The sequence below is a fragment of the Telmatherina bonti genome (assembly GCF_933228915.1).
Source record: "Telmatherina bonti genome assembly, chromosome: 8".
Classification (NCBI taxonomy): Eukaryota; Metazoa; Chordata; class Actinopteri; order Atheriniformes; family Telmatherinidae; genus Telmatherina; species Telmatherina bonti.
Window position 1 is genome coordinate 5,419,318 of NC_136626.1, and position 24,874 is coordinate 5,444,191.

Below are 24,874 nucleotides of genomic sequence, written 5' to 3' on the forward strand. Positions count from 1 at the left end.
GTTCCATTCCATAGAGGAAAAACTACTGGACAGGAAGGTGCCTGGTTCCATTTCATAGAGGAAAAACTACTGGACACAAAAGTGTCTTGTTTCATTTCATAGTGACAAACTAATGGATGGGAAGGTGTCTGGTTCCATTTCCTCGAGACAAACTACTAGACAGGAAGGTGCCTGGTTCCATTTCATAGAGAAAAACTACTGGACAGAAAAGTGTCTTGTTTCATTTCACAGAGACAAACTACTGGACAGGAAAGTGTCTGGTTCCATTTCACAGAGACAAACTACTGGACAGGAAGGTGTCTTGTTTCATTTCATAGTGACAAACTAATGGATGGGAAGGTGTCTGGTTCCATTTCCTCGAGACAAACTACTAGACAGGAAGGTGCCTGGTTCCATTTCATAGAGAAAAACTACTGGACAGAAAAGTGTCTTGTTTCATTTCACAGAGACAAACTACTGGACAGGAAAGTGTCTGGTTCCATTTCACAGAGACAAACTACTGGAAAGGAAGGTGTCTTGTTTCATTTCATAGTGACAAACTAATGGATGGGAAGGTGTCTGGTTCCATTTCCTCGAGACAAACTACTAGACAAGAAGGTGCCTGGTTCCATTTCATAGAGGAAAAGCTACTGGACAGGAAGGTGTCTGGTTCCATTTCATAGAGACAAACTACTGGACAGGAAGGTGTCTGGTTCCATTTCACAGAGACAAACTACTGGACAGAAAAGTGTTTTGTTTCATTTCATAGTGACAAACTACTGGAGAGGAAGGTGCCTGGTTCCATTTCACAGAGAAAAACAACTGGACAGAAAAGTTTCTTGTTCCATTTCACAGAGACAAACTACTGGACAGGAAGGTGTCTTGTTTCATTTCATAGTGACAAACTAATGGATGGGAAGGTGTCTGGTTCCATTTCCTCGAGACAAACTACTAGACAGGAAGGTGTCTGGTTCCATTTCATAGAGAAAAACTACTGGACAGAAAAGTGTCTTGTTTCATTTCATAGTGACAAACTAATGGATGGGAAGGTGTCTGGTTCCATTTCCTTGAGACAAACCACTAGACAGGAAGGTGCATGGTTCCATTTCATAGAGGAAAAACTACTTGACAGAAAAGTGTCTTGTTTCATTTCACAGAGACAAACTACTGGACAGGAAAGTGTCTGGTTCCATTTCACAGAGACAAACTACTGGACAGGAAGGTGTCTGGTTCCATTTCACAGAGACAAACTACTGGACAGAAAAGTGTCTTGTTCCATTTCACAGAGACAAACTACTGGAGAGGAAGGTGTCTTGTTTCATTTCATAGTGACAAACTAATGGATGGGAAGGTGTCTGGTTCCATTTCCTCGAGACAAACTACTAGACAAGAAGGTGCCTGGTTCCATTTCATAGAGGAAAAGCTACTGGACAGGAAGGTGTCTGGTTCCATTTCACAGAGACAAACTACTGGACAGGAAGCTGTCTGGTTCCATTTCACAGAGACAAACTACTGGACAGAAAAGTGTCTTGTTTCATTTCATAGTGACTAACTAATGGATGGGAAGGTGTCTGCTTCCATTTCCTCGAGACAAACTACTAGACAAGAAGGTGCCTGGTTCCATTTCATAGAGACAAACTACTGGACAGGAAGGTGCCTGGTTCCATTCCATAGAGGAAAAACTACTGGACAGGAAGGTGCCTGGTTCCATTTCATAGAGGAAAAACTACTGGACACAAAAGTGTCTTGTTTCATTTCATAGTGACAAACTAATGGATGGGAAGGTGTCTGGTTCCATTTCATAGAGGAAAAACTACTGGACACAAAAGTGTCTTGTTTCATTTCACAGAGACAAACTACTGGACAGGAAAGTGTCTGGTTCCATTTCATAGAGACAAACTACTGGACAGGAAGGTGCCTGGTTCCATTTCATAGAGACAAACTACTGGATGGGAAGGTGTCTGGTTCCATTTCATAGTGACAAACTAATGGATGGGAAGGTGTCTGGTTCCATTTCATAGAGACAAACTACTGGAGAGGAAGGTGTCTGGTTCCATTTTACAGAGACAAACTACTGGAGAGGAAAGTGTCTGGTTCCATTTCACAGAGTCAAACTACTGGACAGGAAAGTGTCTCGTTCCATTTCACAGAAACAAACTACTGGACAGGAAGGTGTCTGGTTACATTTTACAGAGACAAACTACTGGACAAGAAGGTGCCTGGTTACATTTCATAGAGACAAACTACTGGACAGGAAGGTGTCTGGTTCCATTTCACAGAGACAAACTACTGGACAGGAAGGTGTCTGGTTCCATTTCACAGAGACAAACTACTGGATGGGAAAGTGTCTTGTTCCATTTCATAGAGACAAACTACTGGACAGGAAAGTGTCTTGTTCCATTTCATAGTGACAAACTAATGGATGGGAAGGTGTCTGGTTCCATTTCATAGTGACAAACTAATGGATGGGAAGGTGTCTGGTTCCATTTCATAGTGACAAACTACTGGACAGGAAAGTGTCTGGTTACATTTCATAGTGACAAACTACTGGACAGGAAGGTGCCTGGTTCCATTTCATAGAGACAAACTACTGGATGAGAAGGTGTCTGGTTCCATTTCATAGTGACAAACTAATGGATGGGAAGGTGTCTGGTTCCATTTCATAGTGACAAACTACTGGACAGGAAAGTGTCTGGTTCCATTTCATAGAGACAAACTACTGGACAGGAAGGTGCCTGGTTCCATTTCATAGAGACAAACTACTGGATGGGAAGGTGTCTGGTTCCATTTCATAGTGACAAACTAATGGATGGGAAGGTGTCTGGTTCCATTTCATAGTGACAAACTACTGGACAGGAAAGTGTCTTGTTCCATTTCATAGAGACATCGAGGCATCGAGTCCGGCCTGGTCTTCCAGCCGGTCTGGTAAGACGTTATGGTCTAGCACTGGGATCCAGTAGAACCAGGACTGAAATGTTGCAGCAATCGGAACAGATGCCATGTAAGAACTAAGCAAGAGCGCCTGCTCCACATTATTCATTCATTATCTGAACCGCCTAATCCGATCAAGGGTTGCTGAGGAGCTGAGCCTATCCCAGAAGCCTTTGGGTGAGACGCGGGGTCCTCCCTGGATAGCTCGCCAGTCCATCGCAGGGATATGGGTCCACACCAGAACACTTATTTAGTGTCAGGAAGTTGTTTTTTTTAATAATATCACTAAGAAAGGGTAGGTCTGACTGTCTGCATGGACTGTAAGTATTAAAAAATTTATAATTTCACGAATGAATAAATCAATAAATAGTTTGAATTTAATTTAAAAATTCAAACATATTGTTAATTTTTTTTTTTTTTTTTAAACTATAAATGGAGATAAAAATTTCAATAGAAATTATCATTTTATGAAATATTAAATAAATGAATAAAAATTAGACAAACTACTGGATGGGAAGGTGTCTGGTTCCATTTCACAGAGACAAACTACTGGAGAGGAAAGTGTCTGGTTCCATTTTACACAGACAAACTACTGGACAGGAAGGTGTCTGGTTCCATTCCACAGAGACAAACTACTGGACAGGAAGGTGTCTGGTTACATTTTACAGAGACAAACTACTGGACAAGAAGGTGCCTGGTTACATTTCATAGAGACAAACTGCTGGACAGGAAGGTGTCTGGTTCCATTTCACAGAGACAAACTACTGGATGGGAAAGTGTCTTGTTCCATTTCATAGAGACAAACTACTGGATGGGAAAGTGTCTTGTTCCATTTCACAGAGACAAACTACTGACAGGAAGGTGTCTGGTTCCATTTTACAGAGACAAACTACTGGACAGGAAGGTGCCTGGTTCCATTTCATGGGGAAAAACTACTGGAGAGCAAGCTGTCTGGTTCCATTTCACAGAGACAAACTACTGGACAGGAAGGTGTCTGGTTCCATTTCATAGAGACAAACTACTGGACAGGAAGGTGCCTGGTTCCATTTCATAGAGACAAACTACTGGACACAAAAGTGTCATGTTTCATTTCATAGTGACAAACTAATGGATGGGAAGGTGTCTGGTTCCATTTCCTCGAGACAAACTACTGGACAGGAAGGTGCCTGGTTCCATTTCATAGAGAAAAACTACTGGACAGGAAAGTGTCTGGTTCCATTTCATAGTGACAAACTAATGGACAAGAAGGTGTCTGGTTCCATTTTACAGAGACAAACTACTAGACAGGAAGGTGTCTGGTTCCATTTCATAGTGACAAACTAATGGATGGGAAGGTGTCTGGTTCCATTTCCTCGAGACAAACTACTACACAAGAAGGTGCCTGGTTCCATTTCATAGAGAAAAACTACTGGACAGAAAAGTGTCTTGTTTCATTTCACAGAGACAAACTACTGGACAGGAAAGTGTCTGGTTCCATTTCACAGAGACAAACTACTGGACAGGAAGGTGTCTTGTTTCATTTCATAGTGACAAACTAATGGATGGGAAGGTGTCTGGTTCCATTTCCTCGAGACAAACTACTAGACAAGAAGGTGCCTGGTTCCATTTCATAGAGGAAAAGCTACTGGACAGGAAGGTGTCTGGTTCCATTTCACAGAGACAAACTACTGGACAGGAAGGTGTCTGGTTCCATTTCACAGAGACAAACTACTGGACAGAAAAGTGTCTTGTTTCATTTCATAGTGACAAACTAATGGATGGGAAGGTGTCTGGTTCCATTTCCTCGAGACAAACTACTAGACAAGAAGGTGCCTGGTTCCATTTCACATGGACAAACTACTGGACAGGAAGGTTCCTGGTTCCATTTCACAGAGACAAACTACTGGACAGGAAAGTGTCTGGTTCCATTTCACAGAGACAAACTACTGGACAGAAAAGTGTCTTGTTCCATTTCACAGAGACAAACTACTGGAGAGGAAGGTGTCTTGTTTCATTTCATAGTGACAAACTAATGGATGGGAAGGTGTCTGGTTCCATTTCCTCGAGACAAACTACTAGACAAGAAGGTGCCTGGTTCCATTTCATAGAGGAAAAGCTACTGGACAGGAAGGTGTCTGGTTCCATTTCACAGAGACAAACTACTGGACAGGAAGCTGTCTGGTTCCATTTCACAGAGACAAACTACTGGACAGAAAAGTGTCTTGTTTCATTTCATAGTGACAAACTAATGGATGGGAAGGTGTCTGCTTCCATTTCCTCGAGACAAACTACTAGACAAGAAGGTGCCTGGTTCCATTTCATAGAGACAAATTACTGGACAGGAAGGTGCCTGGTTCCATTCCATAGAGGAAAAACTACTGGACAGGAAGGTGCCTGGTTCCATTTCATAGAGGAAAAACTACTGGACACAAAAGTGTCTTGTTTCATTTCATAGTGACAAACTAATGGATGGGAAGGTGTCTGGTTCCATTTCCTCGAGACAAACTACTAGACAAGAAGGTGCCTGGTTCCATTTCATAGAGAAAAACTACTGGACAGAAAAGTGTCTTGTTTCATTTCACAGAGACAAACTACTGGACAGGAAAGTGTCTGGTTCCATTTCACAGAGACAAACTACTGGACAGGAAGGTGTCTTGTTTCATTTCATAGTGACAAACTAATGGATGGGAAGGTGTCTGGTTCCATTTCCTCGAGACAAACTACTAGACAGGAAGGTGCCTGGTTCCATTTCATAGAGAAAAACTACTGGACAGAAAAGTGTCTTGTTTCATTTCACAGAGACAAACTACTGGACAGGAAAGTGTCTGGTTCCATTTCACAGAGACAAACTACTGGAAAGGAAGGTGTCTTGTTTCATTTCATAGTGACAAACTAATGGATGGGAAGGTGTCTGGTTCCATTTCCTCGAGACAAACTACTAGACAAGAAGGTGCCTGGTTCCATTTCATAGAGGAAAAGCTACTGGACAGGAAGGTGTCTGGTTCCATTTCATAGAGACAAACTACTGGACAGGAAGGTGTCTGGTTCCATTTCACAGAGACAAACTACTGGACAGAAAAGTGTTTTGTTTCATTTCATAGTGACAAACTACTGGAGAGGAAGGTGCCTGGTTCCATTTCACAGAGAAAAACAACTGGACAGAAAAGTTTCTTGTTCCATTTCACAGAGACAAACTACTGGACAGGAAGGTGTCTTGTTTCATTTCATAGTGACAAACTAATGGATGGGAAGGTGTCTGGTTCCATTTCCTCGAGACAAACTACTAGACAGGAAGGTGTCTGGTTCCATTTCATAGAGAAAAACTACTGGACAGAAAAGTGTCTTGTTTCATTTCATAGTGACAAACTAATGGATGGGAAGGTGTCTGGTTCCATTTCCTCGAGACAAACTACTAGACAGGAAGGTGCATGGTTCCATTTCATAGAGGAAAAACTACTTGACAGAAAAGTGTCTTGTTTCATTTCACAGAGACAAACTACTGGACAGGAAAGTGTCTGGTTCCATTTCACAGAGACAAACTACTGGACAGGAAGGTGTCTTGTTTCATTTCATAGTGACAAACTACTGGACAGGAAAGTGTCTGGTTCCATTTCACAGAGACAAACTACTGGACAGAAAAGTGTCTTGTTCCATTTCACAGAGACAAACTACTGGAGAGGAAGGTGTCTTGTTTCATTTCATAGTGACAAACTAATGGATGGGAAGGTGTCTGGTTCCATTTCCTCGAGACAAACTACTAGACAAGAAGGTGCCTGGTTCCATTTCATAGAGGAAAAGCTACTGGACAGGAAGGTGTCTGGTTCCATTTCACAGAGACAAACTACTGGACAAGAAGCTGTCTGGTTCCATTTCACAGAGACAAACTACTGGACAGAAAAGTGTCTTGTTTCATTTCATAGTGACAAACTAATGGATGGGAAGGTGTCTGCTTCCATTTCCTCGAGACAAACTACTAGACAAGAAGGTGCCTGGTTCCATTTCATAGAGACAAACTACTGGACAGGAAGGTGCCTGGTTCCATTCCATAGAGGAAAAACTACTGGACAGGAAGGTGCCTGGTTCCATTTCATAGAGGAAAAACTACTGGACACAAAAGTGTCTTGTTTCATTTCATAGTGACAAACTAATGGATGGGAAGGTGTCTGGTTCCATTTCATAGAGGAAAAACTACTGGACACAAAAGTGTCTTGTTTCATTTCACAGAGACAAACTACTGGACAGGAAAGTGTCTGGTTCCAATTCACAGAGACAAACTACTAGACAGGAAGGTGCCTGGTTCCATTTCATAGAGAAAAACTACTGGACAGAAAAGTGTCTTGTTTCATTTCACAGAGACAAACTACTGGACAGGAAAGTGTCTGGTTCCATTTCACAGAGACAAACTACTGGACAGGAAGGTGTCTTGTTTCATTTCATAGTGACAAACTAATGGATGGGAAGGTGTCTGGTTCCATTTCCTCGAGACAAACTACTAGACAGGAAGGTGCCTGGTTCCATTTCATAGAGAAAAACTACTGGACAGAAAAGTGTCTTGTTTCATTTCACAGAGACAAACTACTGGACAGGAAAGTGTCTGGTTCCAATTCACAGAGACAAACTACTGGACAGGAAGGTGTCTTGTTTCATTTCATAGTGACAAACTAATGGATGGGAAGGTGTCTGGTTCCATTTCCTCGAGACAAACTACTAGACAAGAAGGTGCCTGGTTCCATTTCATAGAGGAAAAGCTACTGGACAGGAAGGTGTCTGGTTCCATTTCACAGAGACAAATTACTGGACAGGAAGGTGTCTGGTTCCATTTCACAGAGACAAACTACTGGACAGAAAAGTGTCTTGTTTCATTTCATAGTGACAAACTACTGGAGAGGAAGGTGCCTGGTTCCATTTCACAGAGAAAAACAACTGGACAGAAAAGTGTCTTGTTCCATTTCACAGAGACAAACTACTGGACAGGAAGGTGTCTTGTTTCATTTCATAGTGACAAACTAATGGATGGGAAGGTGTCTGGTTCCATTTCCTCGAGACAAACTACTAGACAGGAAGGTGTCTGGTTCCATTTCATAGAGAAAAACTACTGGACAGAAAAGTGTCTTGTTTCATTTCATAGTGACAAACTAATGGATGGGAAGGTGTCTGCTTCCATTTCCTCGAGACAAACTACTAGACAGGAAGGTGCATGGTTCCATTTCATAGAGGAAAAACTACTTGACAGAAAAGTGTCTTGTTTCATTTCACAGAGACAAACTACTGGACAGGAAAGTGTCTGGTTCCATTTCACAGAGACAAACTACTGGACAGGAAGGTGTCTTGTTTCATTTCATAGTGACAAACTAATGGATGGGAAGGTGTCTGGTTCCATTTCACAGAGACAAACTACTAGACAGGAAGGTGCCTGGTTCCATTTCATAGAGAAAAACTACTGGACAGAAAAGTGTCTTGTTTCATTTCACAGAGACAAACTACTGGACAGGAAAGTGTCTGGTTCCATTTCACAGAGACAAACTACTGGACAGGAAGGTGTCTTGTTTCATTTCATAGTGACAAACTAATGGATGGGAAGGTGTCTGGTTCCATTTCCTCGAGACAAACTACTAGACAAGAAGGTGCCTGGTTCCATTTCATAGAGGAAAAGCTACTGGACAGGAAGGTGTCTGGTTCCATTTCACAGAGACAAACTACTGGACAGGAAGGTGTCTGGTTCCATTTCACAGAGACAAACTACTGGACAGAAAAGTGTCTTGTTTCATTTCATAGTGACAAACTAATGGATGGGAAGGTGTCTGGTTCCATTTCCTCAAGACAAACTACTAGACAAGAAGGTGCCTGGTTCCATTTCATAGAGACAAACTACTGGACAGGAAAGTGTCTGGTTCCATTTCACAGAGACAAACTACTGGACAGGAAGGTGCCTGGTTCCATTTCATAGAGGAAAAACTACTAGACAGGAAGGTGCCTGGTTCCATTTCATAGAGAAAAACTACTGGACAGAAAAGTGTCTTGTTTCATTTCACAGAGACAAACTACTGGACAGGAAAGTGTCTGGTTCCATTTCACAGAGACAAACTACTGGACAGGAAGGTGTCTTGTTTCATTTCATAGTGACAAACTAATGGATGGGAAGGTGTCTGGTTCCATTTCCTCGAGACAAACTACTAGACAGGAAGGTGTCTGGTTCCATTTCATAGAGAAAAACTACTGGACAGGAAGGTGTCTCGTTCCATTTCACAGAGACAAACTACTGGACAGGAAGGTGTCTTGTTTCATTTCATAGTGACAAACTAATGGATGGGAAGGTGTCTGGTTCCATTTCCTCGAGACAAACTACTAGACAGGAAGGTGCCTGGTTCCATTTCATAGAGGAAAAACTACTAGACAGAAAAGTGTTTTGTTTCATTTCACAGAGACAAACTACTGGACAGGAAAGTGTCTGGTTCCATTTCACAGAGACAAACTACTGGACAGGAAAGTGTCTGGTTCCATTTCACAGAGACAAACTACTGGACAGGAAGGTGTCTTGTTTCATTTCATAGTGACAAACTAATGGATGGGAAGGTGTCTGGTTCCATTTTCTCGAGACAAACTACTAGACAAGAAGGTGCCTGGTTCCATTTCATAGAGGAAAAACTACTGGACAGGAAGGTGTCTGGTTCCATTTCACAGAGACAAACTACTGGACAGGAAGGTGTCTGGTTCCATTTCCTCGAGACAAACTACTAGACAAGAAGGTGCCTGGTTCCATTTCACAGAGAAAAACTACTGGACAGGAAGGTGTCTTGTTCCATTTCATAGTGACAAACTAATGGATGGGAAGGTGTCTGGTTCCATTTCCTCAAGACAAACTACTAGACAGGAAGGTGTCTGGTTCCATTTCATAGAGAAAAACTACTGGACAGGAAGGTGTCTCGTTCCATTTCATAGAGACAAACTACTGGACAGGAAAGTGTCTGGTTCCATTTCACAGAGACAAACTACTGGACAGAAAAGTGTCTTGTTTCATTTCATAGTGACAAACTAATGGATGGGAAGGTGTCTGGTTCCATTTCCTCGAGACAAACTACTAGACAGGAAGGTGCCTGGTTCCATTTCATAGAGGAAAAACTACTGGACAGAAAAGTGTCTTGTTTCATTTCACAGAGACAAACTACTGGACAGGAAGGTGTCTTGTTTCATTTCATAGTGACAAACTAATGGATGGGAAGGTGTCTGGTTTCATTTTCTCGAGACAAACTACTAGACAAGAAGGTGCCTGGTTCCATTTCATAGAGGAAAAACTACTGGACGGAAGGTGTCTGGTTCCATTTCACAGAGACAAACTACTGGACAGGAAGGTGTCTGGTTCCATTTCACAGAGACAAACTACTGGACAGGAAGGTGTCTGGTTCCATTTCAGAGAGAAAAACTACTGGACACAAAAGTGTCTTGTTTCATTTCATAGTGACAAACTAATGGATGGGAAGGTGTCTGGTTCCATTTCCTCGAGACAAACTACTAGACAGGAAGGTGCCTGGTTCCATTTCATAGAGAAAAACTACTGGACAGAAAAGTGTCTTGTTTCATTTCACAGAGACAAACTACTGGACAGGAAAGTGTCTGGTTCCATTTCACAGAGACAAACTACTGGACAGGAAGGTGTCTTGTTTCATTTCATAGTGACAAACTAATGGATGGGAAGGTGTCTGGTTCCATTTCCTCGAGACAAACTACTAGACAAGAAGGTGCCTGGTTCCATTTCATAGAGAAAAACTACTGGACAGAAAAGTGTCTTGTTTCATTTCACAGAGACAAACTACTGGACAGGAAGGTGTCTTGTTTCATTTCATAGTGACAAACTAATGGATGGGAAGGTGTCTGGTTCCATTTCCTCGAAACAAACTACTAGACAAGAAGGTGCCTGGTTCCATTTCATAGAGGAAAAGCTACTGGACAGGAAGGTGCCTGGTTCCATTTCATAGAGGAAAAACTACTGGACAGGAAGGTGTCTGGTTCCATTTCATAGAGGAAAAACTACTAGACAGGAAGGTGCCTGGTTCCATTTCCTCGAGACAAACTACTAGACAGGAAGGTGTCTGGTTCCATTTCATAGAGAAAAACTACTGGACAGGAAGGTGTCTGGTTCCATTTCACAGAGACAAACTACTGGACAGGAAAGTGTCTGGTTCCATTTCACAAAGACAAACTACTGGACACAAAAGTGTCTTGTTTCATTTCATAGTGACAAACTAATGGATGGGAAGGTGTCTGGTTCCATTTCCTCGAGACAAACTACTAGACAGGAAGGTGCCTGGTTCCATTTCATAGAGAAAAACTACTGGACAGAAAAGTGTCTTGTTTCATTTCACAGAGACAAACTACTGGACAGGAAAGTGTCTGGTTCCATTTCACAGAGACAAACTACTGGACAGGAAGGTGTCTTGTTTCATTTCATAGTGACAAACTAATGGATGGGAAGGTGTCTGGTTCCATTTCCTCGAGACAAACTACTAGACAGGAAGGTGTCTGGTTCCATTTCATAGAGAAAAATTACTGAACAGGAAGGTGTCTGGTTCCATTTCACAGAGACAAACTACTGGACAGGAAAGTGTCTGGTTCCATTTCACAGAGACAAACTACTGGACAGAAAAGTGTCTTGTTTCATTTCATAGTGACAAACTAATGGACAGGAAGGTGTCTGGTTCCATTTCCTCGAGACAAACTACTAGACAGGAAGGTGCCTGGTTCCATTTCATAGTGACAAACTAATGGATGGGAAGGTGTCTGGTTCCATTTTCTCGGGACAAACTACTAGACAAGAAGGTGCCTGGTTCCATTTCATAGAGGAAAAGCTACTGGACAGGAAGGTGTCTGGTTCCATTTCACAGAGACAAACTACTGGACAGGAAGGTGTCTGGTTCCATTTCACAGAGACAAACTACTGGACACAAAAGTGTCTTGTTTCATTTCATAGTGACAAACTAATGGATGGGAAGGTGTCTGGTTCCATTTCCTCGAGACAAACTACTAGACAGGAAGGTGCCTGGTTCCATTTCATAGAGAAAAACTACTGGACTAAAGTGTCTTGTTTCATTTCACAGAGACAAACTACTGGACAGGAAAGTGTCTGGTTCCATTTCACAGAGACAAACTACTGGACAGAAAAGTGTCTTGTTTCATTTCATAGTGACAAACTAATGGATGGGAAGGTGTCTGGTTCCATTTCCTCGAGACAAACTACTAGACAAGAAGGTGCCTGGTTCCATTTCATAGAGGAAAAACTACTGGACAGGAAGGTGCCTGGTTCCATTTCACAGAGACAAACTACTGGACAGGAAGGTGCCTGGTTCCATTTCATAGAGGAAAAACTACTGGACAGGAAGGTGCCTGGTTCCATTTCACCGAGACAAACTACTGGACAGGAAGGTGCCTGGTTCCATTTCATAGAGGAAAAACTACTGGACAGGAAGGTGTCTGGTTCCATTTCATAGAGACATCGAGGCATCGAGTCCGGCCTGGTCTTCCAGCCGGTCTGGTAAGACGTTATGGTCTAGCACTGGGATCCAGTAGAACCAGGACTGAAATGTTGCAGCAATCGGAACAGATGCCATGTAAGAACTAAGCAAGAGCGCCTGGTCCACATTATTCATTCATTATCTGAACCGCCTAATCTGATCAAGGGTTGCTGAGGAGCTGAGCCTATCCCAGAAGCCTTTGGGTGAGAGGCGGGGTCCTCCCTGGATAGCTCGCCAGTCCATCGCAGGGATATGGGTCCACACCAGAACACTTATTTAGTGTCAGGAAGTTGTTTTTTTTAATAATATCACTAAGAAAGGGTAGGTCTGACTGTCTGCATGGACTGTAAGTATTAAAAAATTTATAATTTCACGAATGAATAAATCAATAAATAGTTTGAATTTAATTTAAAAATTCAAACATATTGTTAATGTTTTTTTAAAAAAAATATCAATGGAGATAAAAATTTCAATAGAAATTATTTTGTAATATATTAAATAAATAAATAAAAATTAGAAAGTGAAGATTTTTTTTAAGTACATAAAGAATAAAATAAAAAAGAAATTACAATTATGTACAGAAATATATCCATTCCATAATTAAGTATTTTATGTTTAAAAATATGAAGAGTTAATTTTACTTAAGTAAAGTACATTTTAAAAAAAAAAAAGGGAGAAAAATTATTTTGCAAAAAGTATATAGAAACACCAGATTTAGTTTATTTCCATGTAAAAATCAGAGAGAAAGCAGCAGAAGGCGTGTGGTTACCGGTCATGGCCATGCTGCTGCGGCGCGCACGGCTTTCATCCTGACTCAGCTGACGCTGGAGTTTGGATTTGGTGGCTGTGGTCGCCGCGGGCGACAGGTCGGGGTTGCTTAACTTCCTGAAGAGCAGAGGAGGAGCAGCGAACTCCTTCTGGTGAGAAAAGACAAGAACACACGTCAGAGTTGTTCCAGGAGCTCCAGGTAACGCCGTTCTTCCTCCCTCCTGTTGCAGACAGAGCCAAGAAAACACCAGAACAGACCCAGACAACATCTGTACATGTCATGCAGCTTCGCTTCGAGTCTAAACGGAGTTCAGAACCACCAGGATGAGACGCTGCTTCCTCACACACACACACCTGCTTCTCCCACCACGAGGCAGTTAGCGGCGGTTAGCCAGAACCGCCAGCTGCGACGCCTCTCCGGATCAGCAGATTCAGGAAGGAAAACGCTCCTCTCGCAGCTACATACATCGCTGCTGCAATGGAAACAAAGCCTGACCTGACTTGCATTCACACTCAGCCTCATGGAGGACTTCCAGAAACATCTGGACACATGAGCCACACATCTCCCAGATGTTCCCTCCATCTCTACGCCGCTCTACTGAGACGACTGTTAGCAGTCCTGACTGCTAATATTCTCCTCGATTTCTCCTTGTACTACAAAGACGTTATACTTGGGGGGTTTTTTTAGACCCAGTATGATTAATAATGATGCACTTTTTCTTGTAAATCTAATTTTATTTGTGGCCAAACATCACAATCATAGATGCAAGTTTACAAGGAGAAAACTGCAGTTTTTGGTGCTAATAACGGAACTGGACCAGTTTGTCCCAACTATCATTCCAACGAAAACAGTAGGGCTGTTAAAACGGTCAATGTTTGCTCTGAGTTAAAGATATTTGTTTGAATAACCATATGAAAAATAATGAATACTAACAAATGTATATCAATAATATGGATAAGCTTGTGTTTTTCTTTTTGTGATGTTATTTTTATTATTTTATATTTATTTATTTCTGTGTATGATTATTGTTATTTTTTATGTTTTCTTATTGTCTCTGTTTGCGGTTCTCACTATATGCATCACTACGTTCTTGTGGATGTATTCTTGTACTGATTATTCTCAATAAAGGTTTGGGGAAAAAATTACATTTAAATATAAATACATAAATAAAAAGTAGATTAAAAAAAAGACATTTTTTTCATTGTGTATCAAAGTTTTGCTACAAAATAAAGAAAAATAGAAATAAAAACATGCCTTTCAAATGTTTCATATATATTTTCATCACATGAATAAAATAAGGCCACTGGTTGTGAAAAAAAAGCAGTCCTTTGCTAGCATCGTGGTTCTCCTCTCTGATGGAGCAGGTCTGTTCGGGTCCTTGTTCCCCTCTGGTCTGAACTCCGTCGCTGCAACGCTGCTGCTTTCACCAAGTGTAAAATGTCCGAATGTCACTGGAGGTCATGTGGAGACATAAAACCTGACAGAAAGCAAACGTTGCTAGGAAACAGGAGGAGGATGGAGAAGCTAACGGACTGAACGTATGGCGCCACAACAGCGACACACATCTTCTACGTTTATTACATTAATCTGCACGTATAAATAAACTAAAACACAAGATAAATTTTACCCAGACGTACGACTCAAACATTTACTCATTTTTTCTGTCTAGTAAATATTTTTTAAAATGTTTTATGTGAAAAACCTTTATTATCTTGTACCTCAAGGATGTTATTGTGTTCAGAATTTTTAGTCTGTTTTTTTCATGACGTATTCAAACTTGCAATTTTTTACTAATAAATTGATTCATCAGAACAGTAAAATTTATTATTACAGCAACGTGTACTTCCTGTAAAATATTCTAACTTGAGTTTTTATGTAAATATTTTTTACTTCTCTTGTACATGAAATATGTTAAAGTTGTCTTGTAAAAAGTATTTTCTGGCTGGTCTGATTTATCTGTATTTGCTGTTTATCCATACTTGCAGATTTGTTCATACCTGTACTTGTTACACTGAGAAATAATTAGATTTATATTAAAACATGTATAGAAGTTAGAAAACTTAGATTCTAATCCTGTGAAAAAAATAGACTTTTTTCTTTGACAGTTTAAATATTGGATTTATTTGTCATTTCTTTATGAATATAAATCTTTATTTTCTTCTTCTTATTTACTGCATGTGAATCTTTTCACATCATCCTGACTGGAGGATGAGAGCTGCAACTCCTGCTGCGGCCAGCAGGGGGCAGATCAGCCGATCTGAGCTTCATGTCGAGGCTGCTCGACGTTCAGACGGGAAATGCTGCGAGTCAGAGTGTGAGTGATGGGTTGAATGCTCTGCAGACGCACAAACCATCGCAGTCGGCGTAAAACACCTGCTGCTGGTGACACGTTGATGTAAACACGCATTCATCATGTAAATCCACACGCTAACGCCTTCCAGACCCCAACTGCCTGATAAACACACACTCCAAAACATGTGTGTGGTCAAATAAAAAGAGGACACAGTGTGTGGTGAAGAGTCACACTGCAGAGTGACATGTCCGGTGTTTAACCTGCATCCATCGCCGGACTCAAAGAAAACACAATGAACACACATCATGGAGGATAAAGCTGGAACACGTGATGTAACAGGTCAGGCATGTCCTCCTGGACCAGTCAGGACCAGTCAGACATGTCCTCCTGGACCAGTCAGGACCAGTCAGACATGTCCTCCTGGACCAGTCAGGACCAGTCAGACATGTCCTCCTGGACCAGTCAGGACCAGTCAGACATGTCCTCCTGGACCAGTCAGGACCAGTCAGACATGTCCTCCTGGACCAGTCAGGACCAGTCAGGCATGTCCTCCTGGACCAGTCAGGACCAGTCAGGCATGTCCTCCTGGACCAGTCAGGACCAGTCAGGCATGTCCTCCTGGACCAGTCAGGACCAGTCAGGCATGTCCTCCTGGACCAGTCAGGACCAGTCAGGCATGTCCTCCTGGACCAGTCAGGACCAGTCAGACATGTCCTCCTGGACCAGTCAGGACCAGTCAGACATGTCCTCCTGGACCAGTCTCTAATAACTCCAGTAAAAGTCGCTGTTAACATGTTTATTCCTGCTGTAAACGTGTTTATTCCTGCAGTAAACGTGTTTATTCCTGCAGTAAACATGGTTATTCCTGTAGTAAACATGTTTATTTCTGCTGTAAACATGTTTATTCCTGCTGTAAACATGTTTATTTCTGCTGTAAACATGTTTATTCCTGTAGTAAACATGTTTATTCCTGTAGTAAACATGTTTATTTCTGCTGTAAACATGTTTATTCCTGCTGTAAACATGTTTATTCCTGTTGTAAACATGTTTATTCCTGTTGTAAACATGTTTATTTCTGCTGTAAACATGTTTATTCCTGCTGTCAACGTGTTTATTCCTGCTGTAAACGTGTTTATTCCTGCTGTAAACATGTTTATTCCTGCTGTGAAGTTGGTCTTTTTAACATGGGAGTCTATGGCGATTTGCTCTGTTGTGGAGCCTCTAGTGGATGAAGGGGGAACTGCAGTTTCTGACTTCACTTTGACCCGTTGGAGGATGCTGATTGGCTGGAACGGAGCTGCTGTAGTTTTGCTATTAGATTTTATTATGGCGTCCACATGTGGGGTCCACGCCCATGTCGTCCCTCTAATATTTATCACTCAGAAAAAACACAGTTTTGTAGTTTTTTGTTAAAAAAAAAAGTCTTCAAACAGGCATTTAAAGGGTTAAAATCCTGAAAATGATTGTTTGGTTTGTTTTTTGGAAGTTGATTAAAGATTTCTGACAAAAGCAGAATAAAACTGTGATATCCGACGGTTTTATGGCAGATTCTGACACCAGAGGTGTTGCAACGTTTACCAGCTGAAGCCTAAACGTGCCGTTTGTAACCATCCTGTTGTCTGGGTTTGAAGAAACAATAAAACTTTATTCTTTCCTTTCCATATTTACAAAAATATGATCAAAGTGCTGCTGGATATTAAATCAGACTTAAACAGTAAGAAAACCGTGAAAAACTAAAAAGTCCCAAACCAAACACGTTCCGCCACGCTCTGAAAGCCGCGGCGTCTTCATCCAAACCAAGAAAACAGCTTTTTGCTTGAATATCCACCAAATGTAAATATGTTCTCTTGATGAACACAAGGATTAAAATAAAGTCATCCTTTGTAAAAATGAATTTAAATGAGTTTGTTTCATACAGATAAAAACAGTGAAAGCTTCGTTTATAACTGCAGAATCAAACGTTAAAAATGATTTAATTCACATTTTTATCGTGACTTTCAGCTTTGAAGTTGCCAATGAAACATTGGTTTTATTTGTTGTGTTTTTACTTGTAACTGAACCGTTTCTATCGATCCAGGCCAGACGGATTCAGTCCGACTGCGTGACTCTGGGGTCTGCTGAAGTCGAAGGTGAACGGGTTTACGATGGCGGCGTTACGCGAGCGGAGGGACTGGCTGTTGCGTCATGACATGAATCCCACACATGGGCGAGCGGCTCAGTGCTTCCTGCTCCAGGATGAAGCGTGCTGGTGGAAATGTGGCTGATGTGTTCCAGCTGTGTTCTGGGAGGAAGCCGGCGGACAGACGGATGTGGGCGACGTGGAAAGAAACCATCCTTGTCACATGCAACTGAAGCGGAGCTGCAAACGGCAGAAACATTCAGAGAATCAGTCCAGATTTTAGGTTCCAGGAACAGCTTCAGTCCCTCTGCAGCCAAACATCAGCCAAGCTTCCAGATGCCAGGAGGTTCTTCTCCGGTCACCTTCCCAAACCCTCCACGTAGAAGACAAATAATGGATTTATTATGGGAGCGCCTGAATCATCTTCTAAACAGGTGGAGGTTCCCGAGGCCTCCAGTCAACGCCCGTTGTTATCATTATTGTCCCAGAAAAAGGAAATGCAAAGAAAAGTGACCATTTTTCTCTGAATGAGAACTCTAAAACAAACCATCTCCTATCTGGTTAAAATCCTCCTGTTTCCACGACAAACTTTTCTTTTTTCTCTCATTTCAGCTCAGAAAGCTGTAAAATCATCAGATTATTGAGTGTTTTCATTATTAAGATTTCCACTGAAGATGAACCCTGATAGAAAACCAGCAGAAGAAGTCTTCATCAGTCAGGTGGATGAAGATTAAACCCCCAGCTCTCTGCAGGAGGTGACCTTCATGGTCCCGGTGGGGGATCTGACCCCAGACCAGATTACAAAGCGGTTGCTGTGGATGTTTTCATTACAGGAAGAAGTCGAGAAGCTGCAGAGGAGGATGAGGAGGAGGAGGGAAATGTTAGAGGATGAAGGTTTCTTTTAGAGCAGAAAAAGGTCACGTCTGCCTCCTCATCCTCTTCGTTCTGTTCGTCACGGTGAGAAAGCTGATGAAGGTCGGACTGTATGGAGCCAAAACGGTGACATAAGATTTAACGTTTCAACCCGATTAATCCAGATAGTCAACGGCCAATCAGATTTCTCCAACCGCAAACCAATCACAGACAGAGAACGTCGAGATTCTCTGCGTCCACAACCGAACTTTGCACGATGTGGAAAAGTCCGAGCGCAACCATTTTAGCTTCAAAGATAAACAGGTTTATGGTCTGGAGATGGAGACACGTCTTTCTGCTGAAAATTCAGAAATGTTTTATGGATGTAAAAACATTTACGAACTTTTAGCTGAAAGTTACGAAATGTTTTATGGATGAAAAAACATTTACGAACTTTTAGCTGAAAGTTACGAAATGTTTTATGGATGAAAAAACATTTACGAACTTTTAGCTGAAAGTTCGGAAATATTTTTTTTTCTACAAGTAGACAATCCGTTAAGGAAGTAATTTTACTGATTTGGAGAATTATTCAGAATTAAATACTTTATTTTCGCGGGACTTGGTGTTGCAGTAACTGGTGCGGATACTGGTTACGTAACTGGTTCCTGAGCTCAGTTCTGAGAGGACTGACCGACCGAAGCCGCTTCTTTCAGCAGAAACCAGGTGGTGTCGAGCAGGCGTCAACCTGTACAGACTGAAACGTCCGACGGGGTGAATTCATGCTCGAGAACAGAGAACCTTCCTTCTTTCTGATAAACCAGCCATCTCATCCAGCCAGACAGGCAAAAACCGGACCAGGAACCAGCCGTTCTGGTCCACCAGACCGAGACCGGCTGCTTCACAGCGAACATGGCCGAGGTTCAGCAAAGAAAGCAGAAAAACAGCTTTCAGGCTGCACCTCTGCAGACATAAAACACTCAGAACGTAGCCGAGACGAGGCAGGGATGATGGATTTATGGACTCTATGAAACGACCTGCAGAAGAGGCTGCATGGCAGTAAAACGCAGAGCAGCTTCTCACGCCGCAGAGAAAGAGGCCAAAGGTAAAACCACAGGTAAAGATTGCGCAATCAGAAAGCCTGGAAGGCGGTGCGGTCATGTGACCGAAGCGAGAAGCAGGAGCAGCAACGCCTCGGGCTTTCAGAAGCTGCAGAACGTCATTACATCTGGCTTCATCCAGCGGAGGTTCAGTTTGCTCCCAGAAAGAAACGACATTCCTGGTTCAGCAGCGAACTGGACTTTCACCCAAACTCTGCTTCCGACCCGCAGCTCGGGATTCCAGGAACATCTGCTGTAATTTTCCAATAAATGACTTTATTTTACAATTACTTTTCCATTAATTAAATTAACGGAATAAATTTTACACTTTAAATGTTCAGATTCTCTGATTTAACATCATTTTTACGGGAAAAAAACGTTTCTCAAAATAATTTGATTACTAATTTTTTATGTATTTGGTTTTTAAAGATTAAAGATATTTCCACGCCGGAGAACGACCCTGGAGACGGATCCTGGAGACGGACCCTGGAGAGGACGCGTACAGGGTCGTTGAGTTACATGTCTGATACACAACCAGAGAAGAAGAAGAGGAAGAAGATGACGCAGAAACCGATAAACATAAATAAACCCAAAGAAGACACAGAAGACATTTTTTCTTCTTCTGGTGTTTTTGGACGGTTGTAAACGACTTCATAGCGGTGCGTTAGCGCTAACAACTGGTGTTTAAATGTGGAAGTGACCTCTGGACTCAGCTCTGCCCCCTAGTGGAGGAACTGACTAAATAACCATGGCAACGGGAAAGACACGAGGAGAGCGACGGATGAAAACGCTGGAAACAGACTACGCACGCCAGGAAGCAGAAATGGACTTTAGAACACCGAATAGTTTGAGAGCGTTTCCATCTGCGACGTTCCGCGGTCTGCCTCGTCGATGCTTCACGTCAACATGGAGCCAAATCTCTGAGGAAAACCTAAATCCTCACTTTTATTTCCCCGCCGACAGAACAAACCGACTTGGTCCTCCGGTGTCGGAGTCCGTCCTTCACCGCTGCATACGTGACATTTCTTCCAAAACAGGATGTTCTGATGAAGTTTCCTTCATCTCTTCAGGTGTCTTCCTCAGCAACACAGCTGCAGATCACACACACATGCAGCAGACTCATGTCGATGCATGCCTGCTGCATGATCCCACCTGAGTCCTGGGACCGGGTCCAAACCCGAAGGCAGGTCTGGGCGTGTTGGCGAGCCAAGAGAAAGCACGCTGCGTTTCCCTGAGCGTGCCTCCTCAGCTGGCTTCCTCTTGCAAACACCTTTTTATGAGATTTTTCCAGCAAACCAACACAATGAGAGTTCTGCAGAGCTGTTAGATGTGTGGAAGTCACATGTTCACCAACCGGCTTCGTCCCTGCAGATTAAAATGCCCCCACACACACACACACACACACACACACACACACACACACACACACACACACACACACACACAGTGGCATCGGATAAAACACCATCAGATCGCCACACGTGCTTTCTAGGTTTCTGTTTACAGGCAGTACCTGAACGCACCACACAGCCTCTTGTTCAGCTCCAGCTGCCTCTGATGGTTCCTGCTCATCTGAGCTAACACTTAGGTCATTAGCAGGTAAAACATGTCGTGCAGCCATGACTGGAAATACTGGTCTGTAGCAGCAACTATGCTGCTAAAGAACAGAGAATCCTGGACGTAGTCTGGTTTTTATGCAGCTGCAGGTCTGGACCAGGAAGCCAACAAGTCCCTGAGTGTCCGTGTCAAGATCCTAAAATCCACACGGATATTAAACCCGTCTCCATGTTGGAAAACCAGATTATTTATGTTGGTTTAGGCTTCTGTCTGATCTCATACTGAAGAGAAAACTCTATAAAATGTCCTGACGGAGGACATCTTTGCATGTGAGAGACAGTGGACTGGTCTTACTGGGAGCTCTGGGTTCATCTCCAGGATACTGCACAGTCATCAGCAGATCTCTGACAGCAGGATACTGGGTTTAATGGATGGCCGTGTCAATACTCTGAGGTTGATAGTTTGACATTTACCACTAAGACCATGGCTCTCATATTAGCAGCTAACGCTAAAGTCATTGGTTCCAACATTAGCAACTAATGCTAAGACCATGGGTTCAAACATTAGCAGCTAATGCTAAGACCATGGGTTCAAACATTAGCAGCTAATGCTAAAATCCTTGATTCCAACATTAGCAGCTAACGATAAAATCATTGGTTCCAACATTAGCAGCTAACGCTAAAATCATTGGTTCCAACATTAGCAGCTAACGCTAAACTCATTGGTTCCAACATTAGCAGCTAACGCTAAGACCATGGGTTCCAACATTAGCATTTAACGTTATAATCATTGGTTCCAACATTAGCAGCTAACGCTAAACTCATTAGTTCCAACATTAGCAGCTAACACTAAGGCCATGGGTTCCAACATTAGCATCTAACGTTATATTCATTGGTTCCAACATTAGCAGCTAATGCTAAAATCATTGGCTCATACATTAGCAGCTAATGCTTAAATCATTGGTTCCAACATGAGCAGCTAATGCTAAAACCATGGGTTCAAACATTAGCAGCTAATGCTAAAATCATTGGTTCATACATTAGCAGCTAATGCTAAAATCATTGGTTCCATCATGAGCAGCTAATGCTAAAACCATGGGTTCCAACATTAGCAGCTAATGCTAAAATCACTGGTTCATACATTAGCAGCTAATGCTAAAATCATTGGTTCCAACAATAGCAGCTAATAAGACAGCTACAGCCCTGATACGGTATCGTTCATTAACCAGGTATTTGTGTTTTCTCAGCTCATGCCGTGTTGGAGACTCAGTAGGGCGAGACTTACCTGATGTTTCATCATCATACTAAGACAATCTGATTTTGCACAAATCCAAGAACAGACCAATAGTGTTGTCATAAATAAATAATGATAAATAAAATCAAAACTCATATACTAATACTAATTGATACTCAAATGTAGTATCAAGTAAGTTATTAATTACCCCAGGTATTGATACTTAAATGCTACATTTAAAACAGCTTCATCCAACCATTCTGAACAGGCACTGTAACTCACTGGTGGACCCTTTGCAACTGGTGTGTTACTGGTCTGTAATATGTCTGTAACAGGTCTGTAACCGGCCTGTAACTAGGGGTGGGAAAATTGAAACGAAAAATCTAAAATCAGGATTTTTTTGCTTCACAATTTAAAAACCAATTTCTTTCACAAAAAATGATTTAATTTTTTTAAATAAAAATGATACATTATAAATATTTTGTCATTTTTATTGTTTTTATTGATTTTTTTTTACATATCTTTGTTGGCATTATAGCAATTTTCTAACTGAAATCATGAAAAATGATGAGCAAAAACAAAAAGTTTTATACATTTATTTTGTTTTTAATCTACAAAAATGAGCTATATCGAAGAATTATGAGAATCTCAATTTAAATTTAATCAGCACCCAAAAAATCAGAATCCAATCGGGACAAAAGCATATCGTCACAGCCCTACCTGTAACTAGCCTGTAATTGTCTTGTAACTGGTCTGTGACTGTCTTCTAACTGGTCCGTAAATGAGCTATAACTGGTCTGTAACTGGCATGTAACTGGTCTCAAACTGGCATGTAACTGGCATGTAACTGGCCCGTAACTGGCCTCTAACTGGCCTCTAACTGGCCCGTAACTGGCCCGTAACTGGCCCGTAACTGGCCCGTAACTGGCCCGTAACTGGCCCGTAACTGGCCCGTAACTGGCCCGTAACTGGCCCGTAACTGGCCCGTAACTGGCCCGTAACTGGCCCGTAACTGGCCCGTAACTGGCATGTAACTGGCATGTGACTGGCATGTGACTGGCATGTGACTGGCATGTGACTGGCCTCTAACTGGCCTCTAACTGGCCTCTAACTGGCATGTAACTGGCATGTAACTGGCATGTAACTGGCCCGTAACTGGCCTCTAACTGGCCTCTAACTGGCCTCTAACTGGCCCGTAACTGGCCCCTAACTGGCCTCTAACTGGCCCCTAACTGGCCTCTAACTGGCCCCTAACTGGCCCCTAACTGGCCCCTAACTGGCCCCTAACTGGCCCCTAACTGGCATGTAACTGGCATGTGACTGGCCTCTAACTGGCCTCTAACTGGCCTCTAACTGGCCTCTAACTGGCATGTAACTGGCCCGTAACTGGCCCGTAACTGGCCCGTAACTGGCCCGTAACTGGCCCGTAACTGGCCCGTAACTGGCATGTAACTGGCATGTAACTGGCATGTAACTGGCCCGTAACTGGCCCGTAACTGGCCTCTAACTGGCATGTAACTGGCATGTAACTGGCATGTAAATGGCATGTAACTGGCATGTAACTGGCATGTAACTGGCCCCTAACTGGCCCCTAACTGGCCTCTAACTGGCCTCTAACTGGCCTCTAACTGGCATGTAACTGGCATGTAACTGGCATGTAACTGGCCTCTAACTGGCATGTAACTGGCCTCTAACTGGCCTCTAACTGGTATGTAACTGGCCTCTAACTGGCCTCTAACTGGTATGTAACTGGCCTCTAACTGGCCTCTAACTGGTATGTAACTGGCATGTAACTGGCCTCTAACTGGCCTCTAACTGGTATGTAACTGGCCTCTAACTGGCCTCTAACTGGCCTCTAACTGGCCTCTAACTGGCCTCTAACTGGCATGTAACTGGCCTCTAACTGGCCTCTAACTGGCATGTAACTGGCCTCTAACTGGCCTCTAACTGGCCTCTAACTGGTATGTAACTGGTATGTAACTGGCCTCTAACTGGCATGTAACTGGTATGTAACTGGCCTCTAACTGGTATGTAACTGGCCTCTAACTGGTATGTAACTGGCCTCTAACTGGCCTCTAACGGGCATGTAACGGGCATGTAACGGGCATGTAACTGGCCTCTAACTGGCATGTAACTGGCATGTAACTGGCATGTAACTGGCCTCTAACTGGCCTCTAACTGGCCTCTAACTGGCCTCTAACTGGCCTCTAACTGGCCTCTAACTGGCCTCTAACTGGCCTCTAACTGGCCTCTAACTGGCCTCTAACTGGCATGTAACTGGCCTCTAACTGGCCTCTAACTGGCCTCTAACTGGCATGTAACTGGCATGTAACTGGCATGTAACTGGCATGTAACTGGCCTGTAACTGGCCTCTAACTGGCCTCTAACTGGCCTCTAACTGGCCTCTAACTGGCCTCTAACTGGCCTCTAACTGGCCTCTAACTGGCATGTAACTGGCATGTAACTGGCATGTAACTGGCATGTAACTGGCATGTAACTGGCCTCTAACTGGCCTCTAACTGGCCTCTAACTGGCCTGTAACTGGCATGTAACTGGCCT